Here is a 22,095-nt window from a genome sequence, read left to right on the forward strand (position 1 = left end):
TTAGAAGGGAGGTTGTTAAAAACAAAGATTCCTGGGCTTAGGCCTAATTTTCTAATTCACTAGATCTGGGATAAGACTGAGGGATCCACATTTTATTAACAAGCGCTGTGGGTGATTATTTTACAGGTGTTAAGCGAACCATACTGAGAGACACTGCACCCAAACCTGTGCCCAGGTCATCCCTGAACTACCATAGCCATTTTCTTTTTCCAATTTATGTAAAACCTTACCTTTCTTTTTCAAGTGTAATATTGATATTACAATATTGATATTATTCTATAAATGATATTGAACAGCCATTGAATGGATCCTATTCAATCTGTTGAATGGATTCTGGACCACCAGCATCAGCATTAGCTGAGTTATTTAATAAAGCATTCCTAGGCAGAATCTAAGACCGAAAGAAGGCTATGGGGATGTGGCTCTGTAGTCCGTGATCTGATGGACCAGTACAAGCAGCTTCTGACTTACCACTAGATTATATTAGGAGTTTATATAATTACATTATGATGTAATTATAATCATAGGCTTCAAAGTTGGGTTTTCTCTCTCTCTCTCTCTCTCTCCCTCTCTTTGCTTTTGTTTACATAGATGCCCTTTATCTTACTTGTACTCTTATTGGGGCTCCTCTGCTTATAAGCCTTCACATGCACCTTTTACATTATCACAATGTCATTCTTTCTACATAGCATCTTCTATGTAGAGATAGCATCTTCTTTACACTCCAGGAGTGTAAGGCCTAAGTGGGGACTTTATAAATTTTTCCTATCTGGTAGCTGCTCTCTCACTGTATAGGGTACTCTATACATTGTTGAGCTATGTGTCCCAAAGGCCAGAGAGTTAATATTATAGAGGAATTGTTTATCGGTCATTTTCATGATTATTATATCATAAAATTTAATTTTAAGCAGCAACTACCACAGTGCCTGGCATCTAAAATAGTCACATAATATGTGTTGAAGACAGAAGAGAGGAAGGAAGGAAGTAGGGTTGAAAGATCAACTTGTTTTTCTATTTCCTAACATGCTTGTTTAGAGATTTTTTTAATGGACTGAGGGGCATACTGGGCAGAGGTAGGCTTGCTTATAGAGGCCAATTAATAAAAGAAAATAGGAAAATCTTAGAAAAGATTTAAGAAATCAAAAAACATGGTCATCCAGGTCCTATTACAATAAGGGCAAATAGCACTGCACTCACTGTGCATACTAAGATGATCACTTTAATGACAGCACAACTCACTGAATTTGTTAACCAGAGAAATCCCAATTTTCAAAAGAATAAGCCTGCATTATCAAGAAAAGTTATGTTGTTTTTCAAGTTTCATTCTTTTAAGAATATAGGAAAATATATGTGTGTTTAGAAAAATGTCCTTAAATATTTTAAATATTGAAAGAGTATTATGTTTTAAATATCTGAAAAAAAACCCTCTTTTATTTGAAGTTTCTAATTCTTTGATGGTTCCAGGTGAATGAAATTTTATTGTATCTTTTTAGTATGCTAGCCTTTTCACCTAAGGAGTGTGAGTGTGTGTGTGTGTGTGTGTGCGCGCGTGCGTGTGTGCGTGTATGTGGGCGCGCGTGTGCATGCGTGCATTCCTCTCTGGGTACTATTTGCTAATGACTACTTTGCACATTGTCATCTTAGAGTTAAATGTTTTTGATAAATAGCCTTTATTTTAGGTGAAAGAACTTTGAAGTCAGACTTTGAGCTAAGATTTTTCCCATGTGATGTCTCTAACTTTGTTCCCTTACTCACTAAAGTGAGAATAACTATGCTTGCCACATAGATCTATTATGGGGATTAAATGAGATATCCACAGGACAATGTCTGGCACATTGAAAGTACTCAATAAACAGTCAAAACTATTATTAGAGGATACAGACAGAATTTTATGTGCATTGTGGTGATTTTTAAGGATCTGCTCTTTCATGTTTTCACATTTCTGGAGACTAAGTATACTTATTCTGTTCAAAGTCTACCATTCAAAAATTGGAATGGAAATAAAATATACATAGACAATGTATAAATTATCCTCTGTTGCTCTACCTCTTATTGTAAACAAAAGTTCTCCAGGCTTTCAATAGGAATGGATCTTCATTGAAATATATCCATATGGTAATTCTAAAATGTAAAAATGAACCACTTTTTTTGATATTGAATAAGCATAAAAATCAAATTATGTTGCTTAAAAAGGAATACTCATACATCTTTTCTCATCTTGTATAACACAAAAATAGCTAACTGCTTTTGCTCATAAAAATCATATTTGGAGGATGACTAAGCATGAGACAGTTCCCAAACAAATCTTTGAGGAAGTTGTGCAGGAGTGAAAGTGAGATTTTATCTGTAATCAGTCATTTCATCTAGGTTAGTTCAGTGAGGGTAGACTGGTAAATTTTTTAAATCTTCAGTTAGTCATACATCATTTTTCAAGATATTTTGGATTTCGCTGGTATATTAAAATCTAATATGATTTTCTTTTAACCAGAACCTTGTTTTGTAGGCTGTAGCTACTATGATTTTTTTTAACAGGCACATGCATGTATTTACATAAGAATATTGGTTCATTTACATAAAATGCATGAAACAGTGAAACCTTATCTAAAGGATGACATAATAATGTAACTTATTTTATGTATTCATATACTGTTCTTGCTACCTAAAAAGAATTGGGTGGTCCATGCTTAACAACAGTTTTAATTAGAAAGTGGGGATAGTATTATAACAGAATGTTACTTTTGAAAAAAAAAAATTGACAATGTCTCAGAATACATAATTTGGAGGGATTATGCAATCATTTATAAAGGAAACCAAAAAATTTACTTCTGCTATTTCTAAGATCCAATAGTAGTTTAATTTCTATTTCTTCATCTCTTAAAGGAGACCATATCCATCCTATTTTTAGAAGAATCTTTGTATATGTTTTTCTTGGGGTAATTAAATGTCACTTAAGGTAAAGCGTATTTTCTTTTTTCATATTTCAAGAGATTTGGTACTGCCGTTTACTTTATAAACCTCATTTACATATTATACCATTCCAAGTAATTTATTCTCAGAATGTTGAGGTATGAATTTGCTCCTGTTCACCCTCAAGTTTTCATCTCCATTTGGATAAGTTTCCATTGTCTGATATTTCTGCCTTCATTTTGTTTTCATCTCATTTTTCTTGTCACTCTTGTGTTGTCAAATATAGAAAAAAAAGCATGTTTAAATAAAGTTATACTGTTTTCAGAAAAAAAACAAGTTAGGGGCACCTGGTTGCCTCAGTCGAGTAAGCGTCCAACTCTTGATTTCAGCACAGGTCATGATATCGAGGTTCATGAGATTGAGCCCCATGTCGGGCTCTGTGCTCATAGCACAGAGCCTGCTTGGGATTTTCTGTCTCCCTCTCTCTCTGTCCCTCCCCTGCTCATGCATGCTCTCTCTTTCTCTCAAAATAAATAAATAAACATAGGGGGGAAAATCAAGTTAAACATACTATTTTTAACTTATTTTGAAGGAACATAAATTGTCCCCAAATTCACATTACACTAAGGAAAATTTATTTGCAAAGCAATGGTAATGCAGGTAGGTATCTAAATTGCCATGAATATCATAAAGAAAATATCCCTCTAGAGTATTCTGGAATATAAAAAATATATATGTGTTTGCTAAATGACCAGGTATCATCTGTCTCTGTACTAAATTTGATTTTACTTAGTACTTATCATGCCTACTTCTTTTTTTATTCCTAATTTTAGATAGATAGATAGGTGTGTGTAGAGATATATATATTTACATTTATATTCTGAAATTCATAGCACTAAAACAAGAAAGATATTTAGTAACTTCTTTTAAGTGTGTTTTTTTGTAAAATGTCATATACCTGGATTTTGCCTTATAACCCAGTCTGAAACTCCGTGTTTAAGAGAAATCCTCTTATCACTATGTAGAGGGACAAGTTATATATCTCATTCATTATATTTCTTTAATATTGCTTTCTGTTTGTTATTTATTTTGCTGTTTGCTCTTTTCCCTTTTCTTTATTTTTACTGATTTGTTCAAGTTACTATTAATTTCATTTTTCAGTGCATTATTATTTTTTGTTGTGCCTTGTTAATCTGCAAATAATGTGCTTTTTTATTCTGATACTTCTGATACTAATTACCTAACATCCATTTCTCCACAATTTGATAATATTATATAACAACCAAAAACCAAATAATATTTCCACCAATATATTCTATTCCCTTTTCCTAGATGAAAGATTTAGAGTGTTTTAATTCCCCATTCCATTCCCCTTGTCCTTTAGAGTGCTTTTACTTTGCTTTACCCCCCTTCCAACTCCTCAATTTTGCTGACATAGTTCAATACATTTGGTTCCAGATTCATTAGATTTTTCCCTTGCCATATGTCTCTTCTATTTTAAGAATCCTTACTTGGCAGTTATATTATCAATTCCCAGTCAGACAATCATTATCCATTTAGTTTTAACACATATATTGCAAGGCTTATTACACTGTTTTCTATTCATCATCTCCATCTTGAGATTTCTATTCTGGTTCTTATGCTATTTGGTTCAGGTATTTTCTTGAGTATTTTCATCAGATAGGGTAGAGGAGTGGCATTATAGCTCATCTTTGCATATCCAGAATTCTTTCTTCTAGCCTGCAAGAAGAATGATAACTTGATTGGGCATAGAATTGTTTGTTGGCAGTCCTTTTCTCTCTGTCCTCAGTATTGCACTATCTTCTAGCTTCAAGTATTGCCTTTAGAAAGTAAGATGTCAATCTGATTCTTTTTCTTTACTAAGTAACATGTTCTTTCTGGAAATTTGTAATATTTTCTTTTAATCCTCATAATAAAGGAGTTTTACCAAAATACATCTAGTTGTATGTGTTACTTTGGTTAATCTACGTAGAACTTAGTAAACCCTTTCATTTGCATACTCAATCCTTCTTCAAATCAGGGAATTTTATTTGTGTCATTTCTTTATTCCTCACCTTCCTCTGTTTTGTTTTTTTTTTTAACTTTCCTTTTATGATTATTATCTTCCTTATCTGAAACTTCACTTGTAGTTATTTTCCAAGTCTGTTTTCCCTGAAGATTTCCCTCTCTTTCTATATCTGCTCCGTATTTTGAAATATTTCATCTGGTTGTAGGTAGTTTCACCATAAGCATCTTTGCCACAAGCATTTTTGCTGTAAGCTTTTCCACCCCAAAGATTTTTGCCACATAGATAACTGGCCCTAAGGCAATTTTGCCATAAAAGGTAGAAAAATGACTGGTTGACAGTTTGATGTGACAGTTTGTTAGTATCATCAACTGGATGACAAGTTGGGTTTTTTTCTTCAGTGATGCACTACTCCCATTTTTATATTATATATTCTAAACCGTCATACTGGTCTATACAGTGTTGCAGAGTTTTGAGCCCACATTACCCATAGAACTTTGGAACATCTGTCAACTGACATATAACAATATTCCAACAACAGACAGTGCAAAAAGTTTTCATAATGCAAAAAAAGCTCAGCTACAAATACACATCCGTGTATTTGGAAACTGATATCTCTCTTAATGAAGGAAGAAATTTTAGCGGACATTGCCGAACAGGCAGGTGAATCAACCAAAACAAAACAAATACACACACACACACACACACACACACACACACACACACACACACATTACTGTGAACAAAAGAATTTGAAGGTAAGTGCTTAGGTACAATGCAGAAAATAAAATCCATTATTTATGTAGTACTGCCATGAAACTATACATTTTGAATATATTCAAATATTTTGTATTTCACAACAAAGTCTTTTTGTTATTCATTTTTCCTGTTTCATTCTGTCAATGAGTGTCCCTCTGTTGTTTTTCATGATTGTGTCTTTTATGGCAAAACTACCTTACGGCCAATTAGTTACACAGTAAAAATGTCTATGGCAAAGATGCTAACAGTGAAAATACCAGACATGATTTCTTCCACATGGTCTTACAAGCCAGTAATTCTGGATTCAACAGTGGCACACTTTTTTTTCAATTATTTTATTTTTAAATTTAAAAATTAGATTTCTAAATTTTAGAGTATGTTTTAAAGCTGATCATTCTTCTTTATTGTTACTGTTAATGTTTTTTTTCTCTCCTCCAGCAATTCCATTCCACTAGGTGCTGCCCAAGTCTCAGGGTTTGGTTTGTTCTTTCTCTCTGTGCTTTTTGGGGCCCCTTGGGCACGTTATTATTTCCCTTTGCCTAACAATGTCTCTGTGCAGCCTCTGAGTGGTGAGAGTCCCAGCATTCTCTGATCTGTGAGCTTTAAATATGCCAGTTTACAAGCTTATTCACCATTTTTTTCAGGCAACAGGATTATTTGGGTTAAATTTCTCTTTAGGAATAGAGAGCAGCTCTGACCATCTTTATGTCTTCTTAGAAAGTCTTCCACAAACATCAGCCAGAACTTCTAAGACTACACACATGATCATGTACTTACTTTCAACAAAGACCAAGATTCTTAGTATCCTGGGAGTTTTAGTGCTACCCTCTGGCCTGTCAACCACAACTCCTAGTCCCCCTTGACCTCAGAAGGGAGCAAAAGTGGGTGTCTGATCCTTCCAGGATTTCAGTATATACTGTGGTCTTGCCGCATGTACCTTTTCTGAGCTGGGTGATCACCAACCTAGTGATCACTGAGGGGGAGGTGGAGGCTGCTAGCATTGGGAAATGGAGGCATAAGAGACACACTTTCAGGTAGCCATTTTCTCAGCAAGTTAAGTGAAAAGAATTTGTTTAACTGCAACATTCAACTTTTTCAGAGAACTATAGAATCATAATCTTAGATATATTCTACTTGGGATTATCTTGTTTTACAAATAAGGAAACTGAGATAGGAATCTATTCTGTGTTTCAATACATTTGATAGAGAGGCTCCCCGGGGCCTCAGTCGGTTAAGCACCTGACTTTGGCTCAGGTCACGATCTCACAGTTCATGAGTTCAAGCCCCGCATCGGGCTATGTGCTGACAGATCAGAGCCTGGAGCCTGCTTCCAATTCTGTGTCTCCCTGTCTTTCTGCCCCTCCCCCCTCATGCTCTCTCTCTCTCTCTCTCTCTCTCTCTCTCTCTCAAAAATAAATAAACATTTTAAAAAAATACATTTGATAGAATTTATAATTTGGGGTTGATGGGGAGGAATGGTTGTAGACAAGTAAGAAATAGAAAAAGGAGAAGCTGAAATTTTGGCTAGAAGAGAAATGTTAAGAAATTTGATACTACGTAAGTTTACATATGAACAAATTAGGCGAAATGTGATAAGACAGGGATCTCTTTCTGGGTACATTTGTTGTGACCATCACTAAAGATTTGGGGTCTTCTTCCAGAAAATCTTTGGTCATGTAGCTCTCTCTTTTAATTTCTCCCTTACTAAAAAGAAGGCAGTAAAGCATGCATTAGGTCAACAGTGTTACTTGACTAAAATGTGAGGTTTTATCCAGTTGCCAAAGCAGTAACTAAATCAGACAGTAGCTCTCTTTAAGCAGAAATCTTACTTACAAAATCCTTAATATAAGAATCCTCTGTCCAGTTTACTGAATTCAAGAATTGTCCTTCTTAATTGAGTCTATTTATATATAGTTATCAGACACTTGAATTTCTTCTTAATTTCCTTTGAATCTTTTGCCCAAGATCCCTAAGTCCATCTGATTGTAGCCAAAATACATTTCTCCTGATTTTGGATTCATACTTCATACACATACATCAGATACAAACTAGGTCTAGACTTCCTTAAAATTTTTGGTAGTGTTATTCACTACTAACTTTTCTGGTTGCTAAACCCATTCTCCAACTGGGTTTAAATCCATCTGTACCAACTGTTATTTCTCTGTTTACCCTGGGCTCCATCCAATTAGGGCCTTTCTACTGCTCTCTGCATATTCCCTGCCTTGCCCCTCTTTTGTTTCTTTTGTGGTTATTTTCTCTCCTTCTTAGGCGTCCTCCTTTTCATATTTGGCTGTCAAAATCTTACCTATCCTTCAAGGTCCTTTCTAACACTCTGCCCTGTACAGTGTGATGGATGGATAAAAATGTCAGATTGTGAGTTGTAAATTATTCAGTAGAGGACTGATTAGAAAAGAAACTTAAATCTCAGGTAACAACAATGAGGGCAAAAACAACGGTAATAAGTATGGTGCCAATAGCACTACTAACATTTGCTGATTTCCTACTGTGTAAGAAGAGGTCCTGCACTAAGGCCTCATACACAGTGTCATGTGAGTTCTAAGGTTTGTATTTTTTTTACACATTTTATGCTTAGGAAAATTCTGTGAGACATTCCAACTATTATACTAAATTTACAGATACAAAAAATGAAGCACTTGAAAGTAAAGACATTTGTCCATAGTCCTGTTCAAATCCAGGCAGTCTAGCCAGAGAATCCAGGCTTAAAATACAATCAAAATATAGAAAAAAGTACATTTATCAAGTAATTTTGTTCAATTCATTAGGAACAAATCTGTCATAAAATGGCATGTCCACGTAACTTTTTAAGAATGTAACATATAGTACATGGCAGGGCTTATCTAGAAGAGTTGCCTAAGGAAAAATAATGGAGAAATTTGTATTTAGAGTGATCACTATGGTACACAATATGAAGTGGGTGGTTAGGAAGCTGTTACACCAATGTAATCAAGAAATACTGTGAGTTTGAACTAGTTGAGGTGGTAGGAATGCAAAGAGGAATCTGAATGCTTGGGATATAGAAATATATATCCTGATATATTATGTATATATCCTGACACTTGAATGGATATGAAGGGCAAGGAAGAGAGAGTACCTAATTCAAATCCTCAAATTTTTTGTCCTGCTGAACTCCACAAGGTAAACCCTTTTAGGAAAAATTGCTAATGCATTGAGTTTGAAATTTCAAAAAATGTTTACCTTGGAAGGATTATTAAACAACTTATTTGGGTTTCAGGTGGAGGCAGCAGTTCAAATGCACCTCTAGCTTCTCTTGGGATCTAAATCTCTGAGAATGCAGTTTCTTCTACTGTTGTGTTGTTTCTTTTTACATGCCAGATTAATACTTTGTAACTTCATTAATAGAGTTTTTGAAAAGTAATTTTAAAAGAATTTTTTTCATTTTTGAATTATGATTTTCAGCATATTTGAGACTAGCTATACTCCACATAGATTATCTATAATTTATAAAATTAGAGACTGCGCTTGGGGGATGTGTTGGTACAGGGTAAATGGTTGATTTCCTAAGCATACTGTTCCAAAATATTTTCTGTAAACTTTTTTAAAGTCAATATGTAGATGTGATAATTGTTAAGTTTCTTATGTGAGAATATTAGAAAAAGTAGTGTGATATCTAGGCCTTGGTGTGTGCAGAGAAAATAGCCATAGTAGTGTCCTATTTATGTCCACTCTCCCCAGAAAACCTGAAGTGCAGACACAGTCATTCTTGTGCCCTTCCCCATAGGATGCATTGTTTCTCCAGGAGACTCTTATGACCCCTCTGCTCCCGTGGTCTCTTGAAATGTTCACTGGACATGTGTGGAATTTTTCACCTCTTCCCTGGCTTGCTGGGCCCCAACATACCCTGTTCTCTTCCCAGCCTTTAAGGTCAAGCTCCTCTTCTGTGGTAATGGCAAAATGAATAATTACACAGAACTTAAACATCAGAATTGCAAAACTAAGTCTGTCACTGAAGTTATCAATTAGTAAATAATATTGTTGCTGTGCAAACAGTTCTGTTGAAAATGAAACTTTCAGTGACAGAGAAGTCCTAAGAGAGATTATCTAGTCTAACACTTTTATACTGAGCTGAGGCTCAGAGAGGTTAACTGATTTCCCCATGTTCAAAATATTAGTACCAAATTAGAACTCAGATTCCTTTATTCCCATTTCAGTGCTCTTTTACCACATCATACTGGATTTGTTATTTAAATATCATTTGAAAGGCCTTTCATTTCTCCATTTACAATAAGAATAAATTTTTGCTTTAAAGTTTAGAAAAAGATTTTACTCTCTTACATAACTGAATCAAAAGCACTGAACACCACTAATAAATTTTAGTATTGACCAAATTCTATAGGTGTGTAGGTTGTTTCCAGACAAAAGCAATTAAGAGAATGTTGCATTAAATATATGGCTACTTTATTGGGGTGGCTCAGTCAGTTAAGCCGACTTTGGCTCAGGTCATGATCTCATGGTCTATGAGTTCGAGCCCCATGTTGGGCTGTGTGCTGACAGCTCAGAACCTGGAGCCTGCTTTGGATTCTTTGTCTCCCTCTCTCTCTGCACCTCCCCTGTTTGTCTTCTGTCTGTCTCTCTCTTAAAAAAATAAACATTAGAAAAAATTTTAAATAAATATATGGCTACTTTTTAAAAAGTTTATTTACATATCGGCATCTCATATAAAAATAGTTAGCTAGTCATGATTCTCCAGTTTAGTTAATATCCCGAAAGAATGATGCCAATGCTATTCCCTATTCTACAACATAAGATGGTTTATTTGGAATGATAGCTCAAAATCCTTTCTAGTTCTATATCTGAGTCAGAGTTATCTAAAACTTGAATTTTAAAATGCTGTGTCATCCTTTTTGCTAATGAATTTAGAGGTAAGAAGGATGCATAAAATATGTCTAACATATCCTGAAAATCTGCGATGTCATAAATCATTTGAACTTTATTTTAGCTAAAGCATTTTAAATTGACAAATTACTTAAGATTGTATTCAGAATTAATTATAAAATAATTTTTATACTTCAGATTGGGTGAATATATTTATGAAATATCTTTGAGATTGCTGTAGGTTTTAGAAAGACTACTCGAAATAACAGTTTAAACCTGCATAGTAAAAAAAAAAAAAAAAAGTAAGTAAATAGCACTTTACTGTCAAATAGCACTTTAATATTCCCAGAACAAAAGATTTTCAGATGTTTACTTTCGGAGATTCCCCTACAAAAAGGACACCATATCTTATTAACCTGATTAACTCTCAGTGAAGCCCACCAGTGGACAGGTCATACCCACACACTTCCTTTTGGTGCTTCATTCTTAATATGAGTGAATGTTCAATAGTTCACTCCAACAGTTGTCCAATAATTGAGGAAGTCCTCCAACAAGAAAAACATGATAAGCCTAATCAAACGGTAAAATGTGATCCAGAAGAAACTGACAGTGAAGGTAGCTAGAAGATTAAAATACAAAAAGAAAAAGAAACATATGTAAGTTATAGACAAACTATATTTTCAAAGAATCAGAGAAACTGTTGTATCCATTAAACAAGAATAAAGTACTATTTAAATTTTTAAAATTAGACAAAGCAGAACATTGAAATTAAAAATATAATAGCAGATAAAATTTAATTATAAACTTAAATAGACTGGAAGAGAAAGTTAGGAAGAGCTCCTTGAAAATACAGCAAGAAGCAAAGAGATGAAAAGAAACCCAGAAGGCAAAAAAAACATGAGATTCAAGTCTTAACACAGGAGGCCCATCATATTCATTATTAATGAAGAACAGATAAAGTAGAATGAACAAAAAATTTTTAGAGAACTAATATGTTTAAATTTCTCAGAAATGAAGGATACGAGTCTCTACTTTGAAAGAGCCCACTGAATATCCAGCACAATAAATGAAAAAGACCCACACCAAAGGAAAACATCACAAAAGTTCAGTATACCAAGCATATAAAGAAAAGGTTGTAAGAGCTTCCTATGAGCAAGGAATAGGGACTGTTCACACCCAAAAGAGTTAAATGGCACTGGACTTCTCCACAACTACACTGTGGAACAATTTCTTCAAAATTGTAGGGAAGCAATTTCATTACCTAATTTTGTACTCAGCCAAATCAAGTGTGATGGTTGAAAGAGTACCTCCCCCTTCCCTAAAAAATACTTTCCATGGACTGATGCCTATGAAATTATTGGAAGATGTGATTTCTCTAGGTGATTAAATAAGAAAGAGAAAGAGACTAAAATGAAGGGGTCTTGCTCAGGAAAGGCATAAAGAAAAATGTCAGCATGGCTGCTATTCAACATATCAGGAGGGCAATCAGCTCCATGTTGTATTCTCTAAAAGAAAAACTTGGGGCACCTGGGTGGCTCAGTTGATTAATCTTCCAACTCTTGTTTTTGGCTCAGGTCATGATCTCATGGTTGTAAGATGGAGTCGCACATCCAGCTCCATGCTGCGCGTGGAGTCTGCTTAAGGTTCTCTGTCTCTCACTCTCTCACTCTCTCCCTCTGCCCCTCCCCTCCTAAGCTTCTCTAAACAAACAAACAAACAAACAAACAAAGGAGTTCTCCAGGAAAGAAAGGAAAGTGGTATGTTTGAGCATATAGAAAAAAATATTGATTTGCATGTAGCAATGGTGTTGTAATAATTGTACTAAGTACTTAGAAACTAGATGGGTGAAAAAAATGAGGCAGTTATTAATTCCAGGAGATAACAGACATGGTCCTAGTTCACTTCTTTGCTTACAGTATTTACATTAGCTATTTATATGTACATTAGCTGTTTGTGTAACCCAATACTATGACATTATTTTGATATCAGAGATGGGTAGAAATGTGGGATAAGGATACACAAGAATGAAGTCTTCATTTATGATTGGGAGTTAACCAATCGTGTTTAAAATTGATAAATGAAGCAATAAAAGTAGAAGGATATCATCTAGACTCACACTTATATGGTCAACTAATCTATGACAAAGGAGGCAAGAGTATACAATGGGGAAGAACCAGCCTCTTCAACAAATAATGCTGGGAAAACTGGACAGCCATATGCAAAAGAATGAAATTAAACCACTTTCTTATACCATGCCTACACAAAAATAAGCTCAAAAAGGATTAAAGACCTATGTGAGAGACCTAAAACCATAAAACTCCTAGAAGAAAACATAGGCAGTAATTTCTTTGACATCACCTATCTCAACATTTTTCTAAATGTGTCTCCTGAGGCAAGGGAAACAAAAGCAAAAATAAGCTATTTGGACTACACAAAAATGAAAAGCTTTTTGCCTAGCAGAGGAAACCATCAACAAAACAAAATAGCAACCTACTGGATGGAAGAATGTACTTGCAAATGATATATGTGATTTTTAAAAAGGCAGAGGACCTGAATAGACATCTTTCCAAAGACCTACTCATGGCCAACAGACACATGAAAAGATACTCAACATCACTATACAAATATACAAATACTATGCTGTGTTTATTGCAGCATTATTTATGATACCCAAGATATGGAAGTAACCCAAGTGTCCATCAATAGATGAATGGATAAAGAAAATGTGATATATATTAAGTATATATAATGGAATATTACTCAGCCATAACAAAGAATGAGATCTTGCCATTATAGTGACATGGATGGACATAGAGGTTATACTGCTAAGTGGAATAAGTTAGAGAAAGACAAATACCATGTAATTACACTGATAAGTAGAATTTAAGAAACAAAACAAAGGGAAAAAAGAGACAAAAAGCAGAGACTCTTAAATACAGAGAACAAACTGGTGGTTGCTAGAGGGGAGGTAGGTGAGGGAATAGGTGAGATAGATAAAGGAATTTAGGAGATCACTTATCATGGTGAGCACTGAGTAATGTATAGAATTATGGAATCATTGTACACCTGAAACCAATATGACACTATAATTAATTATACTTCAATTAAAAAACATACATGTAATAATATGTATGTTAAGCCTAGAGATAAAAGGACAGTTGCTTCTGGAGACATAGAGAGGGATGTGGCAGAAGAATGCAATTTTTCACTATAAAACTTTTAATATAATTTTATTTCATAAACTGCCTCCATATGTTACCTTGATAAAAATATCAATTTTAAAAATACTACATCTCACCTTTTTTGAAAGCAAGAGTTAACTGTATGTTGATTTGACACTTTGCAGAACTTATGATACACAAACATTTAAACACAACAACAAAAACACTTTAATAAATGTGCATTTTATCTAGGTTTTCTAATTTCTTGAAATACGATTATTTATAGTATGCCCTTATAATTCTTTTCATTTCTGTGTAGTTGGTAGTGATATCCCTCATGTTCCTGATTTGACCTGAGATTTTCTTCTTTTTTTTTAATATGGGCATTTACAACGATAAGATTCCCTCTAAGCACTACTTTAATTGAATCCCATTAATTTGGGTATATTTTGTCTCCATTATTATTTATTTAAAATCTTTTCTAAGTTCTCTTGTATTATTTTGTTTGACTCACTGATTATTTAGGACTGTGTCATTGAATTTCCACAAATCCATGAATTTCAATGTGCACTTGAGAAGAATGATATTCTACTGTTGGGTCTAGTTGATTTTTAGTACTGTTTCACTCTTCTGTTTCCCTGTTGACCTTCTGCCTAGTTATCCTGTCCATTATTGAAAATGGATTAGTGAAGCCCCCAACTATTATTGTTTAATTGTCTATTTTTCCCTTCAGTTCTGTGACTTTTTGCTTCAAGGATATTGGGGCTTTTTTGTTAGATGCATATATGTTTATGATAGTTATTTCTTTCTGATGAGTTGATCCTTTTATTTATAAAAGTATTATAAAATGTTCTTTGCCTCTAGGAAAAGTTTTTTCCTTACAGTTTCTTTTCTCTGATGTTAGTTTAAACATTCCAGCTTTCTTTTGATTACTGCTTATATGACATATTTTTCATACTTTCATTTTTAATCAAGTTCCGTCTTTGAAGCTAAGGTGTGTATCTTATAGACAGTATACAGTTGGGACATTTTTTTTTTTATCCATTCCACCAATCTCTGACTTTTGATTGGAGTGTGTATTACATTTACATATAATGTAATTACTGATAAAGTAAGAATTACATCTGCCATTTTCCTGTTTGCCGTGTTTCTAATGTCTTCCCCCATTTTTCCCATTCCTTCATTGTTGCCTTCTGTATTTGACACATTTTTTTAATATACTATTTTAATTTCCTTGTTTTTTTTTTTTTTACTATGTTTTAGAATTGTTTTGTTAATGGTTGCCCTGGTGATTGTTAACAATCTAGTTTAGATTAATACCAACTTAATTTCATCAGAAAAACTTTGCTCCAGTATAGTTCTGTTTACTTCCCTTTACTTTGTGCTGTTATTGTCATATAAATTACATTTTTATACATGGTAAACCCATCAACACAATTTTAAAATTGTGTAGCTGTCTTTTAAATCATGTAGGAGAAGGCAAGAGTTACAATGAAACATAATATCTCTACTGTGTTTTATATTTACGTATGTAGTTACTTTACCCCTGCTCTTGTTTCACTATGCAGAGCCCAACGTGGTGGGGAGGGAGGGGCTCAAACCCATGAACCAGGAGATCATTACCTGAGCCAAAACCAAGAGTTGGACACTTAACAGACTGAGCCACCCAGGTGCCACTCTTCAATTTTCCTTTTAATTTTTGTTTGTTGTTCAGCCTCTTGTTAGCCCCAAGGGTTAAACAGTTGCTACTGATTTCCTTCAACAGCACAATGCTTGGGGAGAAGATTGTTTGCACAGAAGTAGCTCTGAGTCATGAAATAAAATGCCCTGAAAATGGAATCATTTAATGAGGTGCCAGATAAGGCAAAATAGTGACAGTTTTCTGCAAGTGGACATTTCAGGGAATTCTAAACCTGTCTTAATCCTTGTGTGCTAATAGGTTGGTAGTTTATACAGCTACCAGAGTTGTGAGGCTCTTGGTTTTCAAGGCTACTCCAGAACCTGAGAAGGAAATGAGATTAAGAGAAAAATGAGATAATTAAAGTTAATTTCCAGAGTTTTGAAAAAGACGATTTTGCCAGTTTTGCATTGCTTTTGTGCACAAGTTATTTTTGAAGGCCTTTACCATTCCAAATAATTGAGCTATGCTTTTTAAAAGACAAATACCATATGATTTCATTTATATGTGTAATCTAAAAAACAAAACAGATAAACAAACAAAAAGTAGAATCAGATCTATAAATACAGAGAACAAACTGATGGTTGCCAGAAGGGAGGGGGTGAGGGGAAAAGGAAATGGGTGAAGCAGAGTGGGAAATACAGGCTTCCCATTATGGAATAAGTCATTGGAATAAACAGTACCTTAGATATTGATACATGGAGCTATCTCAGTTTGTTGTTGTGGTTGTTTGGTATTCCACAGATGCATAGTTCATTATTTGAACATTTTTTTTAGTAACAAATATTTGGGTTGATCTACTGTTTTGTTATTTCTAACAAAGATGGGATGAACATTATTGCATGGGTATCTTTTTGACTGTGTGTCAGATAAATTCCTACCTATGAAATGTAAAGTGTGTTTTTAAATTTTGATGGATGTTGCAAAATTGCCTCTGCAATGACATTTCATCAGTTTATACTTCTGTTTATGGTAAAAAGAGAATGTGGTTTCTCCTTACTCTTGCCACATCGTATTATCAAGTATATTTTGCCAATTTCAAAGATGAAAAATATCTCTTTATTTTAATTTTCTTCTTTCCTAATACCTTTGCATCTTTTTGTAAATATTCTTCCTTCACTTACCACACACACCACACCTGAGTGCTTCTTTTCATATCCTTCACTCATTTTTTTAATTGAGTTTTGATTTGTAATGGCTCTTTGTGAGTTAGGGTAATTAGACTTTTGGTCTGTTTTATATATCACAAATATTCTTTCCTCTAGCTGATTATTTGTTATATGGCATAGCTTATAGTGTTTTTTTCTTTGTTAATTTTTTTTTTTTAAGGAGTCAGATTTTCCAGTCTTCTTCCTGTCTTTATGTCTTGCTTAGAAGGGCATTTGCTTCTTCTCAGTTTATAAAAATTCATCTCTTATTTCTTCCAGGAACTTACTGTTCCATTTATATATTTATTTATTTGGCTGGTTTGTTTTCATGAGTGCTAACCAGTTGTCTCTGTATCATTCCCCTGTGATATAAAATGCCACTCTTGTTAGGTACTAAATTCCTTTATGTAGGGAGAATATTTCTGGACTCTTTATTCTTTTCCATTGATTTCTGTGCCAATTTGTCCCTTCTCTCGTGCCAAAATTTTAATGTGTATTTTTCCATACGACCTTTAGAATCAGCTTGTCTTGTTCTGTTTCCCTGTTGAGGAAAAATTTCTGTTGTTACTTTTGTTGAGATTACATTAAAACAGCAATCTCAATTTTTGTATAAATGTCAAAATCATGTGGAAAGGTTGTTAAAACATAGTGTGCTGAGTTTCTGATGCACTAAGTCTGAGTTGGAACTTTAGAATTCGCATATCTAAGAAATTCAAATGGTGATGGTGCTGCGCGTCAGGGGCACCCTGCTTTTGGAACGACTCCAGTAAATATGTACTAATATTGAGACATCCATCCAGTATTCATTCTGATGACAAGGTATGCCATTCCATTTATGTTCTGTTTTCTCAGAGTTTCAATGTTTTCTTTATATTGATAATACTTGTGTTTTTTAAATTTTTTTTTTTCAACGTTTATTTATTTTTGGGACAGAGAGAGACAGAGCATGAACAGGGGAGGGGCAGAGAGAGAGGGAGACACAGAATCAGAAACAGGCTCCAGGCTCTGAGCCATCAGCCCAGAGCCCGACGCGGGGCTCGAACTCACGGACCGCGAGATCGTGACCTGGCTGAAGTCGGACGCTTAACCGACTGCGCCACCCAGGCGCCCCAATACTTGTGTTTTAAATTCATTCCTATGCATTGTAATACAGGCTAGTTTATAATTATTACTTAGTATCAGAGACACCACCCCCTTATTTTGCAATTTGTGAATCACTATTTTAAATATTTATGGTTAGCAAGCCTTGTTCAACTTATTGCAATGGAAGTAGGGGTTCATATTAAGTTACCCTCTGGGAAATTGGAACAAATGTTGGGGAAAGCAAGGAAGGTGAGCTTTGATAAGCAGATGTTACTTAAGTTTTTCCACTCACGGCTTTAAAATGTTTCCTTCATGTTTCCTTCATTCTGCTAGAAAAATTAGTTGGCATAATCAGCTCTTCTAAAGTATAGTAAAACCTCTGAAAAGTGTAGGCCTCACTCAACACATAAGGTGAATTACTAATATTTCGATGTGTCATTTATATAGCTAGAGTTTGGGTTGTATATGTAAATTTAGAGGCCAAAGGACATTCCCAGGAAGGATGAAAGTCTTTGTAAATTTCAAAGGCAAAGGATGAAGGAATAGATGAAGACTAACAAAAAAGATACTCTTATAGAATGTAAGTGTCTTTCAGGACCATCGCAGTATTCTACTATGTCTTATTGCCTAGACTGAAGATATCTGAAGATTATTTTGAAGATCTGCAAGATAAGTTCAGTCGAAATGTTCCTGCAAGATAGTATAATCCAAATTAGTATTTCCCACTCAGCCTAGTATTTTTTTCCCTTCTCCTTCTATTGGTAAAACCAAACCAAACCAAACCAAACCAAACCAAAACAAAACAAAAAAACATGTTCTCCATCCTGTTCTTCAGTAATAGGAACATACTTTAGGGTATAGTTGAGGATTTTCTTACTTACTGTAGTAGGCAGAATACTATCTCCATAGAGATGTCCATATTCTAATCTCCAGAACCTATGATATGTTACCTTAGGAGGCAAAGGGGAATTAAGGTTGCAGATGGAGTTAAAGTTGCTAATCAGCTAACCTTGAAAGAGGGCGATTTTCCTGGATTATCCAGGTGGGCCCCCTATAAACACAAGAGTTCTTAAACGTGGAAGAGGAGGGCAAGAGAGGCTGTAAGAATGATTTCATGTGAGAAGGACTCTTCCTGCTCTTGTGGGCTTTGAAAATGGAGGAAAGGAACCACAATCCAAGAAATATGGGCCGCCTCTAGAAGCTGGAAAAGGCATGGTAGCTGATTCTCCCTAAGAACCCACAGAAAGGAATACAGCTATGTTCAGCCTTCACCCAGTGAGACCTATACAAGGTCATTGACTATAGAACAACAAGGTAGTAAAAAGCATTGTTTTAAATCATAAGTTTGTGGTAATTTGTTTTGGCAGCAAATAGGAAATTATGCAATTATTAAACTATTAGGACAGAGCACTCAAATCCTGATGCTTTGTTGTGTTAGTAAACATTAACAGGCAGGTAAAATGCTTAATATGCTACAAGCTTCTTTTCTTTTTTTTCTTAAATTTTCAGAGTTTGTTCATACATCAAAAGGTTAACATTTTTTTCAATTAACATCAAAATTTTTGGAAGTCTTATATCTCAGAGTTCATTTAGGGGAATACTTATCTGGAAATCTGGTCTATCTGCAAAATGACTAAGGACCTCATTGGTATATCAGCCTGGAAAACAGCTGAGTCAGAATTAAGATTGAGAGCTTTGGAGTTGGACACTCAGAGACCTAAAACCTCTGCTGGGACTGGCTGTGTGACATTGGATACGTTATTTAACCTCTCTATGCCTCTTTTTTCTTCTAATATAACTTAAATCATAAGGTTATGGTGACGATTACCTGAGATATGTATAGCGCTTAGCCTGGTTCTGGCCCATAGGCAGAAAAATTATAAAGTGAAGACACAGAATTTCAAAAAACAACAACAACAAAAAATCATTGTGGTGCCTTTCATCATAAAAGCAAAAAATTTAAACAACCCAAGAGTTCCCAAAGGCATAAATATAAGCAACTGATATTCTTAATAGCATTCTTAAATTATCAAGTATAAGATTGTTTGGGTTTTTTTAATTCTTTTAAAGATCTTTAAAATATGTGAGTATTGGTGCTGAAGGTGGCAAGCCTTTTTATACCTGGAAAATTAATTTATGTGGAATTTAAATCGAGAGTGTCAAATGAGCAAAACATTTATCAAGTGTATTTCTATTATGTATTATGATTCAAATCTTAGCTCCTCCACTTTTTTTTTCATCTATACAGCCATGAACCACTTCATCTTTCTTCAGTTTCTCCTATAAAATTTAGGTAAATAGAATAGCTACCTGGTTGGGAGGATTAGAGACAGTGTATTTGAAGCCCCAACCATCTTGCATAGCACACGAGTGCTCAATAAGTGCTGGTTATTCTTGATTGTTATTTTGTGCTCCTGTAAACCTGCATTGGCTAAAAGCAGCGATGACCTAATTATGAGATACTATGAGTCCTTCTCTTCCTTTATTATAGTTTCTAATCCACCTGATACTTCTACTGAACTTCTTAAAATTCTCTCCTTTCTCCTTTTCTGGTGTTCTTCCTACCCTTTGGTTATTTTTGTTTCCCAGACTTTTTTGCTTACCCTTCCTCCTTTGCCCAATCCTTAAACATTGGTGTTTCCCAATGTCTATAGATTTTTAAAATTTTCTTTCTCCTCTGCACGTTGTTTCTGAGTATCATATGCTTCTTGCACCAGCTGAAAGCTTTTCCCTGAGCACCAATTGTAAGTCTCAGAGACCTCTTCTAATTGAGCATTATCCAAAAGTGAACACAGTCGTCTTCTACATACTTTTTTCCCACTCTGTTACCCATGTTGGCAATACTGTTCATTCGTTTGTTCAGTCGTTAATTATTTAGACATTTATTGAATGCCTACTATGTTCTAAGCCCTGAGGGTACAGTAGTGAAGTAAACAAATGAACAAATCTTTACAACTCAGGGACCGTATTTGTAGTGGATGAGACAAAGCAAATAAATGCATTGTGTATCTGATATAAATTCTGTGGGGCAAAATAAAGCAGGAAAGAAAACTAAGGAGGACCAAGATGTGGATAAAGGTTACAGTTCTGAGTGGGATGCTTAGGAAGTCATCATTAAAAGGTATCATTTGAACAAACACCTGAAAAGGTGAGGGAGCAAGTTCTGTGGATATTTGGGGGAAGATTCCTCCAGGATGAGGAAACAGCTGCACATGGTGTGTGTGTCTGGCATTTTGGGGAAACGATAAGGTAGCCATCATGCCTGGCTTGTGGGAGAGAGCAGTAAGAGAAGGGTCAAAGAGTTTATAGGGACCATGATTGTCCTGTCTACCCATTTTGTTAAAAATTGGTAACAATCCTTCAGGACTCACTCTGTCATTTTCCTTTTTTTCTTCCTCTTACCTCTAGTAAGTCACGAAGTTTTATTGATTCCAACTCCTATATTACTGTCCTGTCTGTCCTCTTCATCCTCCCTGCCTTTGCCTCAGTTCAGGCCTTTCTCATTGGTCACCCTACTGATTGGCTGCTAGCTGCACACTTCATATTCAGCACCCATTCAAGAGCTATTTTTTTTTTTAACAACTTCCAGTTTTAAGCCCAGCACTAGGTATTGTGAATATAAGGGCCATCAAGCTTGCCCTTAAAAAATTCATGGTAACTGGAGAGAATCATACAGGCAGTTAGTAACATGACAGTGAAATAACTGCTTTGAGAAGGGAAGTGCAAGCAGTCTTAGTCACAGTAGATACGTAGCTCCAATTTATGAGGGTTAGTGCAAGCTTTTGAACAGAATTTACCTTCCTGTTAAGATCTAAAAGATAATTGGAGCAGTTAGATCCTCCTAGAGGTGATGGCATTTTCAGGGGTCATGTGAAATATGACAGGAAAATGTTGAGTGGAATCATTTCAAAACATACAGTGTCTTATACAAGATCTTTGAGAAGAATAAGCAGAAAGAATTTGTAGGTTTTTTGTTGGAAGTTATGATTAGAGATACTCTTTTGTCTAAGCTTCTTCGTATTGGATTTCGAATCTCAGTCTACCATAATTTATTCTTCTTCATATCAGTTCTTCAAGAATTACAAAGGAACTGTTGCCCTCTCTTTCTCTCGCCTCTTAGCTTGCATGGCATTTTATTTGTACTTCTGTTGTTACGGTGATTCGTGTGTGATTTTATATCCCCAACTGTTTGTTCTCCTTCAAATGTTCAGATGCATCTAAAACCTGTCTTGAGCACAGTAGGGTTTCAAAATGGTATTGTATTGATTTAAGAGAGAAGACCTAGTTATCTTCTTTAATGTTAGTTTAATGGAGGAACTATGATGTTATAATGCTAACAATATGGAAGTCTAAATAACAAACAAATCCAATTATATATGCAGAGATACCTACATTAGAGTTAATAGGGGCACCTGGGTGGCTCAGTCAGTCTTTAAGCATCTGACTTCGGCTCAGGTCATGATCTCATGGCGAGTTCGA

The 22,095-nt window shown here is 34.9% G+C and overlaps 1 protein-coding gene across 9 annotated transcripts in view; it reads left to right on the forward strand.

Annotated features, from left to right (window-relative positions):
• MBD5 (methyl-CpG binding domain protein 5) overlaps nucleotides 1-22,095 on the forward strand; it is a 439,324-nt gene that overhangs the window by 121,083 nt on the left and 296,146 nt on the right. Inside the window, exon 1 of one of the 9 annotated variants that reach the window (XM_086718523.1) lies at nucleotides 7,131-15,377. The exons of the other annotated variants lie outside the window; for them this stretch is intronic. The gene's annotated coding sequence lies outside the window, so the exon portion shown is untranslated. Of the gene's footprint in view, nucleotides 1-7,130; nucleotides 15,378-22,095 lie in introns of those variants that run through there. 9 annotated transcript variants of the gene reach the window in all.

This window comes from Puma concolor, chromosome C1 (assembly GCF_028749965.1).
Source record: "Puma concolor isolate L17-30 chromosome C1, mPumCon1.1.hap2, whole genome shotgun sequence".
In the NCBI taxonomy this organism is placed as follows: domain Eukaryota; kingdom Metazoa; phylum Chordata; class Mammalia; order Carnivora; family Felidae; genus Puma; species Puma concolor.